Source organism: Globicephala melas, chromosome 7 (genome assembly GCF_963455315.2).
Source record: "Globicephala melas chromosome 7, mGloMel1.2, whole genome shotgun sequence".
Taxonomy (NCBI): Eukaryota; Metazoa; Chordata; class Mammalia; order Artiodactyla; family Delphinidae; genus Globicephala; species Globicephala melas.
This window is the reverse complement of record NC_083320.1, coordinates 19,793,121-19,815,211: the sequence shown is the minus strand read 5'-3', so window position 1 is coordinate 19,815,211 and position 22,091 is coordinate 19,793,121.

Here is a 22,091-nt window from a genome sequence, read left to right as displayed (position 1 = left end):
AGAGCAGATCAAAGTAGCATTTCATTAACATACAATATTTCCTAAATTCAAATGCATAATATTTACTTGTTATTTATACAAACCATGAACCTGATGAGGCTATTTTGATGAATACAAAAACATCATATCCAGATGTATGAATAAAAATTGACACCTATGTTCAATTTAATTACAGGGTCTCAAAATTCAGATTCACAGATAGATAGTTTAAAAGTGGTTACTCTTCAGATAAACTTCTGATTTCCAGTATGCACCTCAAAGCATAACCTGGTAAGGCAGAGACTGGTAAGCTGATAGACTACATTTCCCAGAGTCCCTCACAGTTAGAAACAGCCACGTGACAGATTTCTAGCCAATACCATGTATGCGCTCAGACCCCCAAAATCTCTGACACACTACCTTTCAGTTCTTGGCCCCTCTGTTGGCTCAACGCAGAGGAACACAGAAAACTTGGAAGTCCTGGGTGAGAGATGGTGGAACCATGAGACCGAAGGAGGCTGGGTCCTCACAACTCTGCTGGAAAGACAGCTGACCAGCACTCAGAAATACCAATTTTAGGCTTTATTCTTCTAATGTACTTGATCTATTGAATAATTTTTTATAGCAACTAGCATTACTCTAGCAACCTGGCAACACAAGTTAGTTTTCTGGGGTTCTCAAAGGCATTAAAATGGGGTGTTTTTATTAGCACTTTCAAAACAGTTTTTTTTTTTCCAGAATGAAATGGGAATAAAATAAATGCTTGTGGTATCCCTGAAACTCCCTCATGACACCCCAAATCTTCATGAAACATAGCTGAAAATCACTGAACAAGATCTCCAGACTAGAGTCAGTGCTTAGGGAGAGAGTCTACCCCCCCTTGTATGGATGTGGCCTCTGCCAAAATGCCAGATGTGGACGGTTGATAGCTTGGCTTTCTGACTGCTAGACTGTCTTGTCCATCCTGTGTCATCATGCCTGGGTCCCAGGGTCTGAGGCTGGGAAAAAAAGCCAACATTTTATTGTTGAATATTTTTCTAATTTTCCAAAGGGAAAAACTATATTTGTCTTTGTAAAAGAGGAAATAAAGCCCTTCTGCCTCTGAAATAAAACAGCATCTAAGAAAAGCCAGGGGACACACATGATACTTCTAGCTTAATTTTTGCATATGTAGGGTGGTAAGGGCCTTCTTTAAAGAACTTTGGCTCTAAGATCTTATTTCTCTTAAATGTAGTAACAATCATGCTAAAAGTGTCCTGAACTGTCTGTCAAGCAATGATACTTTAAGTTGTTTGGAAGGTCCTTCAAAACAAAGTCAAAATTAATGCAGTTTTTTTTCATGTGTTCTACTTATTTCCAAATACATTAATGAAGGGCACTTTGATGAATCTCACAATTACCAGAACAAAAACAAGCAAGACCGTTTTCTTCTGCCGTGGTCTTCCTTCAGGAACCATCGTGCTCAGAAGCTGGGACATGGCCACTGTGATCTCTGCAGTGCACAGTCACTGGTAAATGGATGCCACACCCATGCACAGATCAGAAGCTCCCAGCCCTAATCTAAAAGCAGAACTACCCCAGGAACTTTTTCTAGGCTCCTAAGAAGGCCAGTCTCTGTGGTGGACAAGGAGAAGATAGCAATAGGGAAAACCTTGACATTTCCCAGATTCTAAATGTATCTTAACTTAGTAATGTTCACCTCTAGAAACAGTACATGCTATGAGTCTGCAGGGAATTTAAGACCTCAAAGAGCCTCCTCTCTTTGAGCTTAAGAGCCTTGAAGAGAGGAATTAGCCTATAGGATAAAGAAGAGATTCAAAGAGACTTTGGATTTGGGCAACCCTAAGTTTGAATCCAATGCTTTGCATGTTGCTGTGTGACTTTAGGCCAGTTACATAACCACCCTGAGCCAGCCAGCAGCTTACAATGTGAAAATGGCAACTGGAGAGGAGCTCAGGATCTAATTCGGTGCAACACTGAGACTTCATGCCCACCCGCAGGTCCTCTGATCCCCACTAAGTCTCACTTTCTCCCATGGTTTTAAAGTACTCCACTAAGTACTGAACCTTCTAGAAGGAGAGGATGCTCTGTCCCTGCCGGCCAGAGACTCAGAGCTACTGAGTTCTTGCCTATTTCTGCAGTAGAAGGGGAGGGGTTGTTTTCCTTTCTCTCTTTTGTTTTTCTTTTGCAGAACACTTGAGAAGCATGGGGAAAACAATCTTTGTGAGCTCCTGTGAAGATGTAACTCTAGATGGCCTCCCAGCTGGTCCAGGCCTGCCGAGTGTCAGACAGGAGACCACAAAGAGAAGGGGGGTTTCCTCACAAAGGAGGCATGGGTCTCTGGGAGTAGACAACCCAAGGTTGAACCAAAATAAACTTGTCATAGTCTGAATGCTGGGACAGGCAAAAATGACTCTTAGTACATAAGACCACCCCTCTCCCGGGCCAGACTAGAGATCAGTGCTTGGAAAGAGGGTCTAAAATGGCTCATGTCTTCCCTCCATTGTATGGATGTGGCCTCTACCAAAATGCGGGATGTGGATGGCTGACATGTTGGCTTTCTGACCACTAGACTGTCTTGTCCATCCTGTATCATCATGCCTGGGTCCCAAGGTCTGACACTGCAGAAGAAAGTAATTTATTGCATCCTCCTTCTGGAGGGATTATATCCATTTCTATTTCTCCAGATAGTCCTCATACCAGACTCAGTTCTCTTTCTCTCCAGATCTGCTTGACTCCACCTGCCCTGGACCTGGGTTGCTTGCTCAGTGGAGAGTCTTGGCTACATCACGTCATCTTCTAAAACTGCCAGATGACTCAGCCTCCCCAAAGGGCAGGAGCTGGGTTTCAGTGAGGCCTCCAGCACGTCTGTTCTGGGGTGAGTGTTCTGGTGGTTATGGAGCCCCGGCAACTCCAGCACTCAGGTCTGACCCAGCTGGATTCATGGAGGGGTAAACTCTGAATAATGAGAGGCAAATGATGGAAAGGGTCTAGCCAATAAGTCTTCTTCTCTACTCTCCAGAGTAGAGTCTCCAAAAGACTGTTCCAAGATAGTCCAAGATTATTCCTTACATTCTCTCCAAAGACTTCGCATGTGCCTAGACGCCTCGCTGCTTGTCTTCTTGTAAGGCTGTGGCCAACTCCTTATGCACCACTTTGTATCTTCTTTCCCTCCTTCCCTGTCTCATCTTTATCCCTTACTCTTGCTGGCCTCGGAGTGTACTCTCCAAAACAATGTTAGCATGCTTGCCTCAGGCTCTGTGTTTAAAGAATGTAGCCTGAAATAGCCCTCATTATAGCTTCCCTCTCCCTAGCTGGAGGAAGTAATTTAGGCAGACTGCCTCCCCCCACTTGGCTGTTCTATTTCCTCCTTCTTCAAATTGTGTGCCTCCCAAATGGAAGTAGTGTAGTATATCTCTCCCGCTGTTACACCAATGAATTATATTACTTTTTTTTTCACTTCATTTATTTTTGGTTTTATACCTTGAACTTGGAGTTTTAGTATGCCCTTGGTGGATTTATCAAAAATAAGACATAAATCCATGTAGTTGCCTTTCCCAGGATCTAGAAAGAAGTAAAATCCCATTCCCATAGACCCTGAACAAGGTCTGCATCTGTGCAGCAAAGAAAACCCAGACCAATAGCTTCCAATGGCAGAGTTCACCCTGGGGTAGCATTTCCCAAAGTCTGATCCACAGAACACTGGTTGTGTGGGATATTAAAAATTAAATGGTTCTATTCTCAAATACACTTGGGTGCTTAAAGGTTAAACCAAATTAAGTAGTTCCCCTTACCCTGTAGGATTTTTGAATTTTACTACAGTGGTGAATAATATTACCCTCTAAGAGAGGAGTTTGAACCTTTTTCAGAATTTACTGGGACACACGTTTTTTTTTTCCTGGGCATCTCATAGGATTGATGCTAAACAAAATACTCAGTTCCTATGCTTACTGATGTGGTAGAAATTCTAGACATACCAGCTTTGGGGAAGAATTCTCTCTACTCTTCAGACTTTAAATTACAGAATCTTTGTGTCCCTGTTAAAAATACCATGGCTGTATATAATCGATCATACTCTACTGCTCCTTGGGAAAGTATTAGAAGTCTACTATCTAGAGACCTATAGAAATAAGAAAGGCTGAGGTTAACCATCAAGAACTAACCCTAGGCAAAGCCTACTTCCTTCTTCCTATTCTCTCCCATCCACAGAATGATTTTTATTCATGATCCGCCCACTTCCTTTCCAAATAATGATACAGCTACTCTCGCAACAGCAGCCCCAATAATAACCACTGTCAACCTGACTAAGCAAATCCCAGCAGGAAGAAGAAACTGAAGCACAGCTCACCTTCCCAGCCTGCATATTTCCCACACATGTCCCCACCCTTACCCAACCCAACTGAGATCAGCAGTCAGTAAAGGTTCAAGGCATTCTGTTCTCCTCCCCACCCATCAGTGCTCCCTAAAATCACTTTTCAGTTCTAGGATTAGTAAAGTGCAACTGGAAATTTTGCTGCTGTTACTCCCGGGGGTTAAACATGCCATCCCTACATGAAATCTTGGGAGAGAAAGCTCAGTAAGCAAAGCAAGGCTAATGACTCCCTCCCCTCTGGTAACAAGCAGCGGAAATGAGCGGGTGGGGAAAGCCAGTGCCCCACGTAAATCCACGTGTTAGCAGACCTGCGCGAAGGGAGAAGGCTGCAGTGCGGGACCAGGACAGAGCATGAAGCTGGAGATTCATAAGAAGGAGGGTCCATAGAGATCACCTAAACCAGCTCCTACATTTTACACGGAAGAGACAGAGGTGCAGAGAGGCACCCTTGCTCGCCCAAGGCCACAGCACACACTAGTGGTTGAGCTGGGAGAAGAACCCCAGGCTAATCTTCACAGAGCAAAATCCAGGGCAGGTCAGCCAAGCTATTTTGAACAAAAGCGTTTCTTTTGGTCCCTTAGACATTAAAGGGCGCCACCTAAGTTTGGGGAGCCAGTGACATCAGCAATGGAATAAAGATTGCAGAGTGCAGATGCTTTTTAATCTCCCTTTGGGTCCCCCTTCTCTAGAGGCAGGGGAGGTATGCAGTACTAAGATGGAAAAATGATGCTAACATTCTTAGGAGGAAATTTGAAAGACAATCTGCATTCTAGATTCTCCCATCACAGTCAGATAACTGAGCCTGATTTAACAGTTTAATTACAGGGAATAACTGTTGGAATATAGAACAAAGAGGAGCGGAGGAGAAATAAGAGGAACTTTGAGCTAAATTCCTCTCCGGTCTAACTAAGCAGAATACCCCTCCTTTCAACACTCGGGGATCTGTACTTTCCCTTGGAAACTAGGCCAGATCCTGCTCCTGGGCACCTCAGAATCTAACCCAAAGAGAGGGAAGGACATCTATTTTGTGGCTTTTTTTTTTTTCTTTGCGCTACGCGGGCCTCTCCCGTTGAGGAGCACAGGCTCCGGACGCGCAGGCTCAGCGGCCATGGCTCACAGGCCCAGCCGCTCCACGGCATGTGGGATCTTCCCGGACCGGGGCACGAACCCGCGTCCCCTGCATCGGCAGGCGGACTCTCAGCCACTGTGCCACCAGGGAAGCCATGTGGCCTTTATATTTTAATATAAATTCTTGCTTAGTCATGCCGGGCACGGGGAAGACAGGCAGCGCTGTAGGGATAACCCACATCCCCGCTAGTGGGAAAGTTGTGCGGGGTCCCAAGCAGTCCCTCCGCTTCCAGCCATCTGGAAGCCCTGCCCTGTCTTCTGACAGCTTCCCAAGCCCTGATGCACAGACTCAGCACAGCACTCATGCTCTGTGATTGAGCGGAGAGTGGAGGGAGCTCCGGAGCCAGGGTAAGCGACAGCTCGTGCAGCCAAGGAGTGTTCCCAGAGGTCCATTCCCAAAGTCAGTTCTTATTTCCTGTCCTCCTGCAGGACTGGCATTCAGATGATCCTCTCATCTCTGGCTTTTGGAAAACTACAGCCAGGAAAAAAAAAAAAGTTTCCTGCCAAGGCAGCATGCTGTCTGCACAGTCCCCAACCTAGTGTGGAAACGGAGCCTCACACAATGTTCCCCTGAGGAAGCCCAAGGGCTGGGGACCTCACACATTCCACGTGTTTTACCAAGGGAAGCCAAGATCATTTCTATCTAATGTGCCTTCTGTTTCTATGACTCAGGGACTCCATGATCTATGGTTTGATGGCAAACAAGACGAGAGTGACCAACATCTCCCAGAGTATTTCATAAACCAAAACCTAGATACGCTCAAACACATCAAATGGTACCTCTGCATGTATGTTTTTTCTTTTAACCTGGCAGATGTGGTTCTGCAAAGCTAATGGACACATTCCCATGATGAAGGGCCACCAGTCATCATAGGGCACTTTGCTCACCCTTCCCACCATGTCCTGGGTCCAGGAAAAGTCAAAAAGAATGTCTCCCCTTCACCATTCCAACCCTCTGGCAAATGCTTGTTTGTCAATATTGTCCAAGAAAGAGGAGGATTAGGCAAGTGGGACAAATTGGGGGGATGCTAGAAGGGGCACAGACTCTGCTGCCTCATCTTTTTCTGGTGAGCAGGAACAGGTGACTCCAACCTTCATCTCTCTTCTCTAATGCCCCCCTAGCTTCCCCTTGGCCCGTCTGAGCTCTTTCGGGCTCCAGTCTGCCCCCAAACCAACAGACCATCCTCTCTCAACCAAACCCTGTCCAGCAACACCTGGGCCCTATTTGTTCTGTGGGGAAGGGAAGCTGGCCAGAGCTAGAGGAAGGATGAGGTCCTTTTCTCATCTGTATGACATGAAGTTCAGGGCCCCAGCCCGCCCCAGGCCAGGACACTAAGAAAAGCAGGACGTGGATGTGGGGCTATGATCCAAGTTCCCAGGATCAAGATGCCTCTTCTTCAGGGAGCACCCCTCTCCACCTGCACCAGGCACACAGTGGTGATCCGGGGAGAGAAAATTCACGACTGTACAACAGTTTCTCAGCATACGTCCTGGAAGCTTTCTAGAACGTATTGTGAATGCCTCCTGGGTAACGTCATAAAGGCACAGAGGTTGCACATCTGAACCAAGTTGTCATGTACTGCACACACTTCAGGTGCAGTTCATCATTCCTTGCCCCCAAGAGTCTTCAGGGGACAGATCATTAATATCCTCGGAAGGCCTGGAGACTTCCGGCTGATTCCAAAAGAGACACCCAGCCCCAGAGCCTCTCCCAGGATGCAACGGGCTGACTCCTGAATCACCATCGATTCCGTCATGCCTCCCACAAGTCACAAACCAGAGTTTCTTAGGGCTGGAGACAACTCAGAAATGACATAGATTCTTTCCTAGGGCCCCCAACGAGGGCCATGTCTAAAAGATCCCCAGAAAGGTGACATGGTTATTTTGAAATGCCTAAAAGATTGGTAATTCAGGCTCACTAGAGTGTAGGGAAAACACTACATAATGTCTACACTAAATGCCTACAACTTTTACTGCCACCAAAACCCACTTTCTCGTATCCTCCAAAGCCTTCCTTGGCTCCCTGTTGCCCAAAGAATTAATTCCAAACCTGACACTTTATTGAAAGCCCGCCTTGATCAGCACCCAATCTACAAACCTAAGCTGAATTCCCATTAAGCAGCTCCACGCACTCTGTGCCCCAGCCACGCCAGTCTGGTCATTCGTCCCCAAGCGCACTCTGAACTTGGGCCCATGCTCTTCTCCTTGCCTGCTATACAACCACCATGACCACCACCACCGCTAGCCATCTGCTCTACTCCTTTCTAAGGAACCAGCTTAATTGTCACGTGTTCCATAAAGGATTCCCCTCTAAGTGACTATTAACAACTCCTACCTTTGTATTTCCATGAAAGTAAACACCAACTTAGAGAGCAAGACAGGACAAAGGCTTATTCATTCATTCATTCATAAACATCTACTGAGCAGCTAGAGTATGCCAGGCCCCCAGCACTTTGCTAAGAACGGTCAGTCTACAAAATTGAATAAGACATGGACGTTTGGACCACTCACAGTGCAACAGGACAGTCCGATAAAATAACACAGACCACAGTATAACATGACAATTGCTCTAGTGGACATGCAAATATTGTGCTGGGGCAGAGGGGGCACTGGGACAGATGATGCACGTGCTTGACAAATAAATTAATTCAAACCACAAGTGCCACTGAAGAAACATCACCAACCACAGAAAGGGTCTTGGGAATTACATGACTGATGTGTGTAGAAGGAACTAGGCTAGTTAGAGATAAACTCAACAGCAATGCTGACTGCTCCCCCCCCAGAGAGGTCTTGGGGTTCTCATGGCATCTTCATGAACAAAGTCTTCCCAGATGAAATCAGACTGGGGCTTACTCAAGGTGTACAGAAAAATTCTAACGTAAATTAAAAGCCTACTTCCCCAAGTTCAATGTAACTCAGTTCAACAAATATTCCAGGGCCCTATTGAGTGGCCCTATGAAGTCATTCTTCTGCATGAAACCAAGCGCAGGCCTTAAAGGTGCGGCTCCAATTCCAGAAATCCATAGTTATTCCCAGGCAGGCTGGGAATTTTGTTCCTAAAGGACTTCCTCTGTAGCCCTCTGTAGCAAGTGCCTTTCTGCATTCTCAATTTCTCCCATGATACTCTCAACTCCAAGAAGGCAGGGACTGAATTGGCTTGGTTCATTGGATTTCGTATTTTCAGCCCTAGTACTCCTTACTTGGAGTAAGGAGTTTTACAAATGAGTAAAACACAGCAAAACAATGCTTGTTTTGTGAGGGCAGAGACTGTGCTATTGTTCTAAATTGCTGCTGTAACAAATCACCACAAAATTAGTAGCTTAAAATGACACAAATGTATTATCTTACAGCTCCAGAGGTTAGAAGTCCAACACAGACCTCCTGGGCTGAAATCAAGGTGTCAGCAGGACTGCGTTGCTTTCTGGAGGCTCTAGGGGAGAATCCTTTTCCTTGCCTTTTCAAGCTTCTAGAAACTATCCACGTGGCTCCTTTTCTCCACCTTCGAAGTTAACAGCATTGCATCTCTTAAAACTTTTCTTCCACAGGCATATCTTCTTCTCTGACTCTCTTCCACTTTTAAGGACTCGTGTGATTACATTGGGCCCACTTGGATAATCAAAATTAATCACCCTATTTCATGGTCATCTGATTAATAACCTCAATTCCATCTGCAGCCTTAATTCCCCTTTGCCATGTTACACAAATCTTGGAGCACGTTTTTCTCCCTACCACAGAGCCCAGTGCACCAGGGTCCATGGGAGAAGACACATTCCAGGAGGAGCTCTTCACCTCTGAGATTCCCTTACACCAGGCTGCTTGAAGGCAGGGTATGTATTGCATCCATTTCCGCGTTTCTTTCCTTTTCTTCCTCTGGGCATAGGAGCATGCTTGTCTCCAGGCAGGCAGGCCAGAGACATCACAGAATTAACACCTTAGGGAGCAGCCTTCAACCAACAATGGACAGGAGCTGGTGGATAAACACCCCAGCTTCTTTGCCCCTCAGTGGGACAGTTCTAAGGCAAGGTCTCCACAGTCACCCAGGTGATCCCTGTGGAATTGATTGAGCCCAGTTGTCCACGGCAGTGACCTACTTACTAATACAACTTGGGTGACCCACTTGTTCCAGTTGCCCTGGGACTTTCCCAGTTTAGCACTGGAAGTCCCACATCCAAGTGGGACTCAGTCCTTGCATACTGGACAGCTGGTCATCCTTAACCAACCTACTCACCACCACATCTTTCCTTCCTTCCTTCCCCATCTCATTTCCCCACTCCCCACTGGTACATCCTGGTATCACCTCCCAAATCAACAACTTATCTTGGCATCTGCTTCTAGGAACAGCCGAGCTAAGGCAAGCCCATGGTCCAGTTTGTGTCTAGCTGGCAGGGCTAATGCTTTATGGCCACACATGTTGTGCACCTCAAAACTCCAGGGGGCGCCATTTCCATAGACTATGATGTGAACCATCTCCCAAGTGGAGTGCGCTAGAGGCCCTTATAACAGCTGGTATCTTTGACCGGGCCATCTGTCAGGTTGTCCTGGAACGAAATTCTCTTTCCCCACCTCCCACCACATGGGAAAGAAGCAGCACACATTACCAGAGAAAATCTTACCATAAAGAAGGAGCAGGTTTAATCCTCCCCCACACTTCTCCCCGTGGCCCCAGCCCTGCCCTGCCCTTTTCCAGATGTTCCCACTTAATCATGCTGGGAGACTAGCAGACAAATGGCATGACTGTGCCTGGACACCCTTCACAATCGATTGAGCTGTGGCAGCTGGGCTTGCCCCCAGATGGGGAGAGCTCTGTGCAGACAGCAATTATGCATGGGAAACCAGAGAGCCTTGGGGACCGGACAGCCACAGCCTGTGCCTCTGCAATTCCCACTCAACTTCAATTAGCAGCCCTGAAAATGAGGACGGGCTCTCTAAGTTCCGACATGCTTCCCACAAACAGAAGTTTGGCCTCACCTGGGGAGACAGCCCATCCCCAGGGATGGAAGGCAGCTCCAGCAGTGGACATCTGGACACCCCTAATGAGGCCGGCCCAGGATGGGAGCTCAGCTAATTGCTCAAATCGGCCGTGATGTCTGGATTCCAGCTGCCACGTCTGGCAGCCTCATTTGGATGTCTTGAGTTTACTGTGAGGTTGGGACTGAGAGACCCTTAGGAATAGGGAATGTCAGCTGGGGTTCATGCTGAAGCAATTAAGGGGACATTTGTTGTAGGTGAAGAATGGCGGGATAGTAAAATAAAAATATCACAGCTTGCTGACATCTTACCAGGAAATCCACAGTCCCCAGCCAAAATGGGCCATTCCAGGAATACGGAGCATGTGGTGTGTGATTGCAAAGGAAGGGCGGGAAGACCAGAAAATGTGCCGGACCCTGAATTGGGAGCCTGGGTTCTCAAGATGCAAATTGACCAGATCACTGCCCTTCCTCACATTCCTCATCTCACCCACCCTGAGAAACAGAAGGGCCCTACTTATCCACCCTACGGCCAGACCAGATTTACCCTGAAGCTAATGAAGTTTAAGCTTCAGGGCCCCCGACTTGTACATGCCAGTTTCAAGGCCCTGGAAATAGTCCTAGAGATGTTTCACATGGTGGACTATTTTTTTGCAAAATTTGCAGAGGAAAGATATTTTAACCATAATCAGTTATGACCACTGTCTCTTTCCATTCTGACTTTCCCTCAGTCACATATCCTCTAATATCAGGTGGTGTTGGTATTTGGAGGATTTAGCTAAAAGAGAATTGAATTGAAGGTACTTTTAGTCTTGGTTTAGTGGGATAATTTTATGCGGTTCACAGTTCCTCCTGCTTTCAATTCCAGCTGCCCCATGGCAGGAATGGCTCCCAGAAATATTCCACTCTACTGACCCACCCAGTGTCATGACATAAAGGTGCCGGGCCAGAGGTGCTATCGTGACAAAGGTATCCTGTGGCACTAGAATTGGAAGTATCTGTATAACGTAGAAGAATTAAGGTTTGAAATATAAGGAGCCAGAAGCTAGGCCGTGGAAAATTATACGATCATTGGAAGCATAGAATCGTACATGGAAGGTTCAGTTCTCATTGGTCCCTAGGCAAAAAGGAAGTATTCTCTTACCAGGAGTGCACTTGACAACTCTATGTATACAGTTACAAACACATTTTACATTTAAATTTGTTTTCATAGATTTCTACATGAAATCAGAAGAGATAACGTTGACATCAACACATGATTATAACAAAAAAGTTTTTGATCATTCCAAAAGCAGTAATTCACTAACAGAGATGCATTTTAAATAAGAGAAATGAATAGACTCTTGGATGGTTAGGTAGTTCAACTTTAAAAGAGAAGAAAATTATATAAACACATTGGAAAACAAGTTTAATTTCTTGCTGATTGTGGTGGCACTAAAAAAATAGCAAAACTCACAATATACTACTACAACACCATGAAAGGTAAATTGGTTAATGAGTGCAATCAATTCAGGGGGCATTTAAAATTAGTCACTGCTCAAGAAAGATTATCAATGACAAATAACAACAAAAACAAAATTCGATCGAAAAATGGGAAAAGGACTTGAATAGACATTTCTCCAAAAAAGATAATACAGATGGCCAATAAGCACATGAAAAGATGGTCAATGTCACTAATCATTAGGGAAATACAGATCAAAATCACAATGAGCTACCACCTCACACACTATAAGATGGCTATGATAAAAATTAAAAAAAACAGAAAATAACTATACTGTTGGTAGAAATGCAAAATGGTATAGCCACTTTGAAAAACAGTATGGTGGTTCCTCAAAAAAATGTAAAATAGAATTAACATATTATCTAGCAATTCCACTTCTGGGTATATACTCAAAAGAATTGAAAGCATGGTCTCAAATAGATATTTGTACACCTATGTTCATAGCAGCATTTTACACAATAGCCAAGGGGTGGAGGCAACCCAGCTGTCCATCAATGGATGAACAGGTAAGCAAAATGTGGTTGATATATACAATGGAATATTATTCAGCCTTTGACAGGAAAGAAATTCTAACACATGCTACAACGTAAATAAACCTTAAGGACATTAAGTGAAATAAGCCAGTCACTAAAAGACAAATACTGTGTGATTTCACTTAAATGAGGTACCTAGGGTCGTCAAATTCATAGAAACTGAAAGTAGAATGGTGGCTACCAGGGGATAGGGAGAGGGGTGAAGGGGGAATTTTCGTTTAATGGATATAGTGTTTAGTGCACTAAACTGTACACTTAAAAAATGGTTAAGATGGTAAATTTTATGTTATGCATATTTTACCATAATTAAATGTTTTAATTTTAAAAAAGAAAAATTTGAAATGCCTTAAATCTTCCAGCTCATATATGACAGAAAAGTGATTGAGATGTTCCCAAATTTAGTATTCAAAACCCAAAAAAGTTACATGACATTGTCAATAAAAAGTCATAAAACTGACAAAAAGTTTACTAAGTGATCAATCATTTAAAAAGTGCATATAATCAAGGTAGAAAAAAGCTAAATAATCTTTCTGTAATTATTCTTGCTGTCAAAAATGTTACCAAATTGTTGACATATAAAAAAGCAATAAAACAATATGCAGCCACAATATAGAAAAAGCATCATGAGATGGTCTGTTAATCAATAAAACTATAAGTGTTATTTTTAGATTCTGTTATGTTCATAGTATTTTGTCTGCGTTTTTTAATTTGCAATTTGTTGTGATTTCTTTTCTCGTTCTAATTGAATGTTCACTTTTGTACAGAATTTTGTATTCATTTTCTTAAAGAGGGACCCCAAATTATACACACATAAGGCCCCATAGAACCTGCATATCCCCTTCCTTATGCCCATTGCTCAACACAGCAGTGCTCTAGGGGAAACTTGAATTATGGTCTATAACTCTACCTGCCAGAGACGGGGCCAGAGGAACCACATGGCTATCACTCTGCCTTGAGTTTGTCCAGCCACAGTCTGAGTCTCAGTTCTCTATCTTAAAATGAGGGGAAATTCCTTGGAATTTCCTACTTCCCACAGGCAAGGCTGGGGATTCACAGGAAATCAACATGAAACCAAAAGCAGCCTAGAGACAAAGTCATAAAAGGAAAAAAAAGAATAAACCAGTATTTCCTGAAGCCTGTACCTCACTTATTTGAATTTTCCCAAGGTGCCTTGTCCCATTTAAACTCCCATCTATGTTTGGGAGTGGGGGTGGCAGTGGAATGACAAAGACCATGGAACAATGACTGAGTATAAGGGAAATGGGAAGGGATCCCAGGCTAACTTAGACCCATTGAACAAGGAGAAGCCCATTTGGGATCTGTTGGGCAAGAAGGACACTTCGGAGAACTTGGTGGTCTACTAGTTTGGAGAAAAGTCAAAAGAAAATCTAAGAGTAATTAAGTTGAAATCCCTCTTCTAGATTTTTCTCTTTGGTAAGTCAAAACAGAAGAATATGGACCCAGCAGACTGTTTCAGAGCTTGAGTGTAATAGAAGATAATAACCCTCAAGATAAAAGGGGGAAATAGAGTAAAATTCATTCATTCAAGACTGATAGATTGGATATGGAAGATAAGAAAAAAAGTTGAATCAAGAATGATTCCTAGATTGGGGGCTCAGGCAACTAGATCGAAGGAAATGCTATGAGATAAGGGAGGCTGAGGGAGAAACAGGGCGGATGGTACATCAAGTTCCTTTCTGCACAAGTTAAAGTTGAGAAACTTGTAAGACATCCAGGTAGAGATACTAAGTCGACTGTTGGTTATAGAAATGTGAGGCTCAGAGAAGAGGTATGATTTCAAATTATATTTTTTGGAGTCATCAGAATAATGGTGGTATTTAAACCCATGAGAATGGATTTGATCATCTAGGAAGAGGAGAAAGGAGGGGAGGGGAGGAGAAACTAGAGCTAAAGGACCCAAGGATTTAGCTCGCAAGCAAAGAAGCCAACACCATGTTCAGTGATTTCATGCTGGCAGCTTGAAATCAGTCATGATGGGAGTATTTACACCATGGAAACCAGCAAACACTACTAATGGGGACTTTCACCTCCTCCTGGAGAGCCAGTTGTTAAATATTTCCAGCACACCACTAAATAGTGTCATGTAAGATGTGACACATTATGTACGCCAAAGGGGAAAAAAGTTAAGGTCAAATAAACTTTGGGGAAACACAACTCACCTCTCTTGGAAATTCCCAATGCACATTAGCATATTAAAGACTCAGAGAAATCCTTCTATAAAGAAATCTATTTAACTTTTTTTTAATAAACAAAGAGTTTTTCAAGCAATAGAATCCTTTTTCGTAGAATCTCTGTCACTGTCACATGAAGTTCATGCTGCTTTGGACTTTTCTTTTTACATACAACTAAGTTGTTAGCATTGACATAGAGATAGAATTGGCCCTAATAGTTCTGCCGTTCATTCCCATGGCTATTTCGAGAGGTGTGTAGATGACGAATGTTTGCAGCCGTTCTTGTGACTGCTGAAAGACACTTATTATTTACGGCCAGAGTTCTGGGTGGTGATTGCTGTCATTAATAATGATAGTTTAGCCCCAAGGCTGGGGAGACGGCAGATCTGGAGTCTCTCTGCTTAGCCTGACATTCCTGTGATACAGGAGTAGGGCCTGTAAGGCTCAAAGCACTTAGTACCAGCATGGGGAGTGCTAGATTTCAAATTCCTTCCTCAGTCAAGAGCAGGCGCTCGGGGGCCCAGGGCAGGGGACTCATTCTAAATGTGGAAACCGCCACTGGCTAACAGATTGAAGCAAGGAGCTCCTGGGGACCCTGTGGGACCGAACGACTATGTTCATTAAGGGATCCAGGAAGTGGCCATGGGGGTCTTGTCCATCGACAACTTGGCAGGACACGAAGTATTTTACCAAAAGGAATCTCACAGCTGGAAGGAGCAGGTGCGGGCAGAGCAGAGCCAGTGCAAACGCTGGAGAGAGATTAAGGCAGGAAGGAAATTGGATTTTCCCAAGTTCCAAAGGGGAGGAGGAGAAAAGTGGTGAGAGAAAGAGAGAGAGGGGCTGAAATTGATTTAGGACTCGAAATAAATATTCTTAACCAGCAAAGGGGGTTGTCATTTTGCATTTTAACAATTTAACAAGCCCAAAGCCCCAGCGTTAACTGAATCCATGCCTTCAACAGAGGGGGAGGTTACCAGTTGCTGAACAGGAACAACTAAAACTAAACAGAAAATTTTCACATCCTCATTCCCCCAGGAGAAGGACCTGGTGCCAGGAAAATTGCCTCTCCCAGCTGACCCTCCACCCACCCAGTGTTCCCTGTCTCTGGACAAAGTGACTCGCTCCCAGCCCTGGCCTTGGTGGCAGCCCCATCCTGTGGCTCTGGATGGATATCAGCAAGTGGCAGGTTCTCCCCAGGGCGGAGAAGAAGAAGGCCAGTACCAGAAACCAACAAGCTGCAAGACTTTCCTTCTAGACAAGGATAAAGTGGAAGGTGGCCGCGTTTCCAGAAATCTATGGAGTTCTGTCTCTAATCTCCTTAGGTTCAACTAGGGGCCATGTTTCCTCCCCCTCTTCCTCTAACTCCAATCATTTGGAAGTAATGTTTTATTTTCTAGATTTGATTCACAAAACAAAACAAAGCAAAACACACACACACACACACACACACACACACACACACACACACACACCAAACAAACAAAAAACATGAGAAGGTCAGCTAGATATAATGGCACAATAAATCATATTTTAAAAACCAATAGAAGGTCATGAAATGTGAAAATAAAGACCTGTGCACGTTCTAAAAAAGGCAGGGTGCTTCATCCATACACTCATGAGTCACCTTATGGCTGAGAACACAGCCTTTACTTATAAATACTGAGGGTCCCAAATGGTCTTTTCCCTCCTGGATGTTTGCCCCCCAGATCTTAGCACCACAGAAGATTTTGGAAGGGGGTTAACATGCTTGCATTTTAAGACAACAGCAATTACATTGGAAACTTCTCGTTATTATTCATATTTAATCTTTAAATTGTGATTGACATTCTAAAAAGTCATTCTCACATACATTATTGTGTTTAGTCCTCAAAAGAATCCCATGAGTCAGGTGACATTATGATCCTCATTTTCCAGTTGAAGAAACTGAGGCTCAGAGAGCTTGAGGCAAGCAGGGCCCAGGTCACACAGCTGGTAAGCAGATCTGTGTGACTCTAAATCTCTTGCTCCTTCCCCTTCCCCTTGCCGTAATCCTTTGGAAGGCAAGCATCCTGACAATGTACTCTGCAGGGCCCCCAACACAGAGACTTGTGCAGGCAACTGTTTAGTTAAAGATGGAAGAGGAGGGCCCCTTTTCCCACTGCCCCTAACGTTACCCTTGGTTTTTGTTCACCAACAAACCCCTATTTGCTCTGTCTCCTGTCTCTTCATATACAAGGTACCCTCCTCAACTTCCAAACCCATTCCATATGCCAGATTGCTGAATTTGCTGGAGTGGCCAGAAATGTGCAAAATATACAGCCCCAAGACCCAGACCCAGTCTTTCCTTCCCTAATAGTCCTGCCAGAAAGCACAGGGCCCTTTGGGCTGGAGGGTGGAAGAAAATGACAGGGAAAATTGAGAGTACCCAGCAAATATTTGTTGAACTGATTATTTTTCCAGACAAGTCCACTGAACACATCACATCATATATCTCGTTCTCTCAGGCTTCTAGCCAATTTTTACATCCTTCTCTTTTTTTTTTTTTTTTTTTTTTTTTGCGGTACGCGGGCCTCTCACTGTTGTGGCCACTCCCCCTTTGCGGAGCACAGGCTCCGGACGCGCAGACTCAGTGGCCATGGCTCACGGGCCCAGCCACTCCGCGGCACGTGGGATCTTCCCAGACCGGGGCACGAACCCGTGTCCCCTGCATCGGCAGGCGGACTCTCAACCACTGCGCCACCAGGGAAGCCCCATCTTTCTCATTTTTGTCTGACCCCTTTTCAGTCAAGACCAGAACCTGGCTCCAGACCTCAACCAGAAAAGAGATGAATTCAAGCTCACCTGTGAGACCTGTGAAAGGACCACATCTAGCCTTTGCCCCTTAGATCTCTCTTTATGCTGCCTCACTCTCCTTGAATCCCTTCCCACATCTAGCCACTCCCTCATCCAGGAATCTGCAGTGGCTCCTCACTGACTCTAGGGTTAACTCCAAATTTCTCAGCAAGGCACTTTAAACTCCATACCATTCAAACACTATTCATGCCGTGCATGCATGAATATATTGGATGTATGTATAGATGCATGGATAGATGGACAAATGAATGGATGGATGAAAGGACAAGTGGATCTAATACTCAATTTCCTGTTAGAACATTTCCTCTGTGCCCATGAGGGAGCAGCAGTCTTCTGCCTCTGGGAAAAATGAAGAACATTATCCCCCTTTCCTGCATATCCCCTTCCCACACGCACACACATTTACCACTATTGACATCTTGGTCTCTATAGTTTTTATGGCTTGTAATCTATCCTATCAGCCAGGGGAAGAACCACCCCCTAAAAGGTGAACTATCCTGGAGCCTTAGGCCCTAAGACTTCTAAGAGTAATAAACAATGTTGACTCAAGTAACTTACTCTCAAGCCTCCACTGCCTGGTTTATAAAATTGAGGTCTTCAGGGCTTCCCTGGTGGCGCAGTGGTTGAGAGTCCGCCTGCCAATGCAGGGGACATGGGTTCGTGCCCCGGTCTGGGAAGATCCCGCATGCCGTGGAGCAGCTGGGCCTATGAGCCATGGCCGCTGAGCCTGCACGTCCGGAGCCTGTGCTCTGCAACGGGAGAGGCCCCAACGGTGAGAGGACTGTGTACCACAAAAAAAAAAAATTGAGGTCTTCATATGGAGCAGAGTTGGGATCTCAAAAGCCCCTCTTGCTTGGAAATAAGCAGTATTCCTCAATTTCTTAGACATTAGGCATCATTAGACATTAGAAAATACAGCTGCTGAAAGATATTTGGAAAAATCCCCCAAAGTATCGTATTTGCAAACGCAGTACCCTTGAGTGTAGCTAATGGATCATGACCTCTGCCTAAGGCTGGGAGCGTCCAAACGGAGCAGCTCCTGAAAGGGGCCCCGGGGTGTACCGGTAGATGAGCAAGGTCAAGCTCGCCCCGCGGCTGCTCCTGAAGCTGGGGCCATGCAGGGAGGTGGTCTGAGCAACCTGAGAGAGCATAGTCTTTCTTCAACCCCTCTGCATTCCCTGAACTTCCGATATCTCTGGACCATAGTACACATTCTCTTCCATGGTCAAATTAACCTAATGTCTCTCTTTTATCATTCTTAATCTTTTTAGTCATTCTAATGAAGAGCTTTGGGGCCTCTTTACTGCTCCCCACTGAGCAGGAGTTGGATTTTTATTCTTGTGAATTGTGAACAAGAGCTCTATTTGTTATTGCTTTTTATGAGTACACACTCCTTCCCTGATGAGAGTTGCTTAATAGGCCAAGGTGAAGAAGTAAGTGATTCTACAGATGCTCCCTTGTTTCCTTCTCAGACTTCTCACCCAACCACTAGCCTATGATGTTTCCATCTGTGAAACAGGAGAGACCCTTACATGACCCCTCAACTACCCCGAGCTCGAAGAAAGCCTGTTCCCAGGCTGGTCCAGCACTGTTCTAGTGGATGCATGAGCATTGGCCTAAAACAGAACACTGCATCCTGAATCTAATGGAAGCTGGCCTAGAGGCTCTAAGTGGCCAAGCACAGAGCATGAGGGTTAGGAATCAGAGGCCTGTGTTCCACCCGAGCCTGCTGCCAGATAAGTCCTTTCCCTCCCCGGGCCTGTTTTCCTTCTGTAGAGGAGGGAGACTCGACTTACTTCCAATATCAATGACAATTATAAAGCAGCTCTGAAAGACCTACTACCAGGAAAGTGAAAGCACATTATGAAGACAGGTGCAGAGAAGATCTGGTTAAATGGAAAAATACTGTGTTCATGTGAAGATGTCAGGGGCCCCAGATTAATCTGTACGTTTAACGCAATCACAATCTTCAGGAAACTTGATGATTCTAAAATCGATATGGAACAATTGCATAAGAGTAATCAAAACAATATTGGGTAAAAGGAAGACAAAGAAGAACGCAAAAGGAAATTCACCCCACCAAGTAAAATAATTATAACACCCTAGAAATATTTAAAATGTGGTATTGGTTCAGGAATAAATGAATAGGTCAATGCAACAGAACAACTACAAATCAACTAATGTGTGCCTGCCCAAAGAAGCCCCTACCCATGTCTTAATCCCTGGAGCCTGTGAATATGTTATATTAGGTAGTATATTAGTTTGCTAGGGCTGCCATAACAAAATACCCTAGACTGGGTGGCTTAAACAACAGAAATTTACCTTCTCACAGTTCTGGAGGCTGAAAGATCAAGGTGCCAGCAGAGTTGGTTTTCTCTGAGGCCTTTCTCCTTGGTTTGCAGGTGACTGACCTATTACTGCCTCTTCACTTTGTCTTTTCCTCTGTACTCATGCATCCCTGGTGTCTCCCTGTATGTCCAAATTTCCTCTTCTTAAAAAGACACCAGTCAGGTTGTATTAGGGTCCACTCATATGACTTCACTTAATCTTAATTACCTCTGTAAAGTCACTTTCTCCAGATACAGTCACATTCTGAGATACTGGGGGTTAGTGCTCCAACATATAAGTTATGGGGAGACAGGAATTAGCTCATAACACACGGCAGCGGCAGCGGGGAATTAAAGCTGAAGATGGAATTAATTATCTGACCTTGAATGAGGTGAGGAGATTATCCTGGATTATCTAGTTAGGCCCAGTGTAATCACAAGGGTCCTTCTAAGTGAAAGAGGGGATCATGAGAGTCAACTTCAGAGTGATGCAGCATGAGAAAGACCCTACTGGCCATTGCTGACTCTAAAATAGAAGGGGGACATGAACCAAGGAATGTGGGCAGCTGGAAAGAGCAAGGAAACAGCTTCTCCAGTAAACCCTCCCCAGAAATGCAGCCCTACCAACGCCTTGATTTTAGCCCCATGAAACCACTGCAGACTCTGATCTCTAGAACTGTAAGGTAATAAATTTGTGTTGCTTTAAGCCACTAAATCTGTGTGATTTGTTACAACAGCAATAGGAAACTAATACATCATGTATATAAAGGAATTAAGATATGATAAAAGCATCATGTCAAATAACTGGAAAAGGATAGGCAATTAGCTAGTCATCTGGTTAAAAATAAATCAATGCAATCAGATTTCTATACCATGTCATTCACAAAAATGAAGTCCAGATGGATTTAAAAACCTTAACAATCTGCACATGAAAGTATTGGAAGAAAATATGGGTGAATGTGTTTATGACTTTGGAGTAGGGAAGAGGAAATACATAACAAAAATTAATAAACTTTACAATATTAAAATATAAAACATTTGTTGCAAAAGACACCATCAACCAAGTCAAAAGACAAGCAAAAATGGGAGAAACACATTAGCAACATACATACCCTTTGAATTTTGTTGTTGTTTTTCCTTCTTGAAAACAAAACCTCCGTGGGAACACAAGGCTTTGTTTGACTGAAGTGAAAAACAAATTATGATTTCTTAGGGCATTTCTCCCCTCTGTCTTTCCCACCTTCTCTGGCTCGATTTCCTTGCACACACCTGTGGAGTCAGCTAAGCTCAGCCCGTGTTCACAGGAAAGGACTGCGGAAAGGCTGACCTATCTAGGACCTGCTGAACGTGTGGCTGAAATTGGCTCTTTATTTCCTCTTTTTCTCTTCTTCCTGGGCACAGAACTGGACTGCATTCCCCAGGCTTGCTTGCAGTTAGATGTGTCCACCTGAGGCCTAGACAATGGAATGTGGGCACATGGGATTTCTTCTGCTGCTGACTTGATACAGATGAGGGTGCAAACTTGGAAGCCAGTGCTGAAGTTACAGAACCAGATGGAAGGAACTTGCATCCCTGACTCACTGCCTGGAAGAAAGTCACCCAGTTATCAGAAACACCCATATTGGACTTATGAGAGCTAGAAGGAATTATATTTAAGGGACAAGACACTTTTTAGTTTGTGTTTGTTTCAATCGCTGAATTACGTTAATTCAGAAGCCAACCTGACGTCGTTTGGCAACTTTCTTGGTCTGACATCTCCTCAAGAGCCCAACTGAGCCTAACAATTCTTTGGGTTAAATTACCTCTTTGAGAAACCACAGTGGTGTTTTGTCTCATGACTGGGCCCTGGAGCTGCCTGCAGTTCCTCAGTCACTTCAATGGTCCAGATAAATCCACAGAATGAGCAAAAGAGATGATCTCTGTCTCCCTCCACCCAGCAGCCTTGCCCTCCCTACCCCTTGCTGCATCCAGACAAGAAGCAAACCATAAAACATGTCCCTGCCTCCTGCTGGCATTCAGTGGACCTCACCCAGGGCTGCAAACTGGAGATATGAGGGCCCGGCAGAGTGTGTTTTGTCCCCTGTGTCCATGATGTCATTGCTTAGACAGCCACATATCAGACATCACCTCCACCCCAAGAAAGGACAGGTGAGCCATAGAAACATATTCCCTAACGCTACCCTCTGACACCTCTTCCAAGTGGTCACCCTATTCACCTACTCCCTCTGATCCAGCTTATACACCAGAATCAGGGACACAC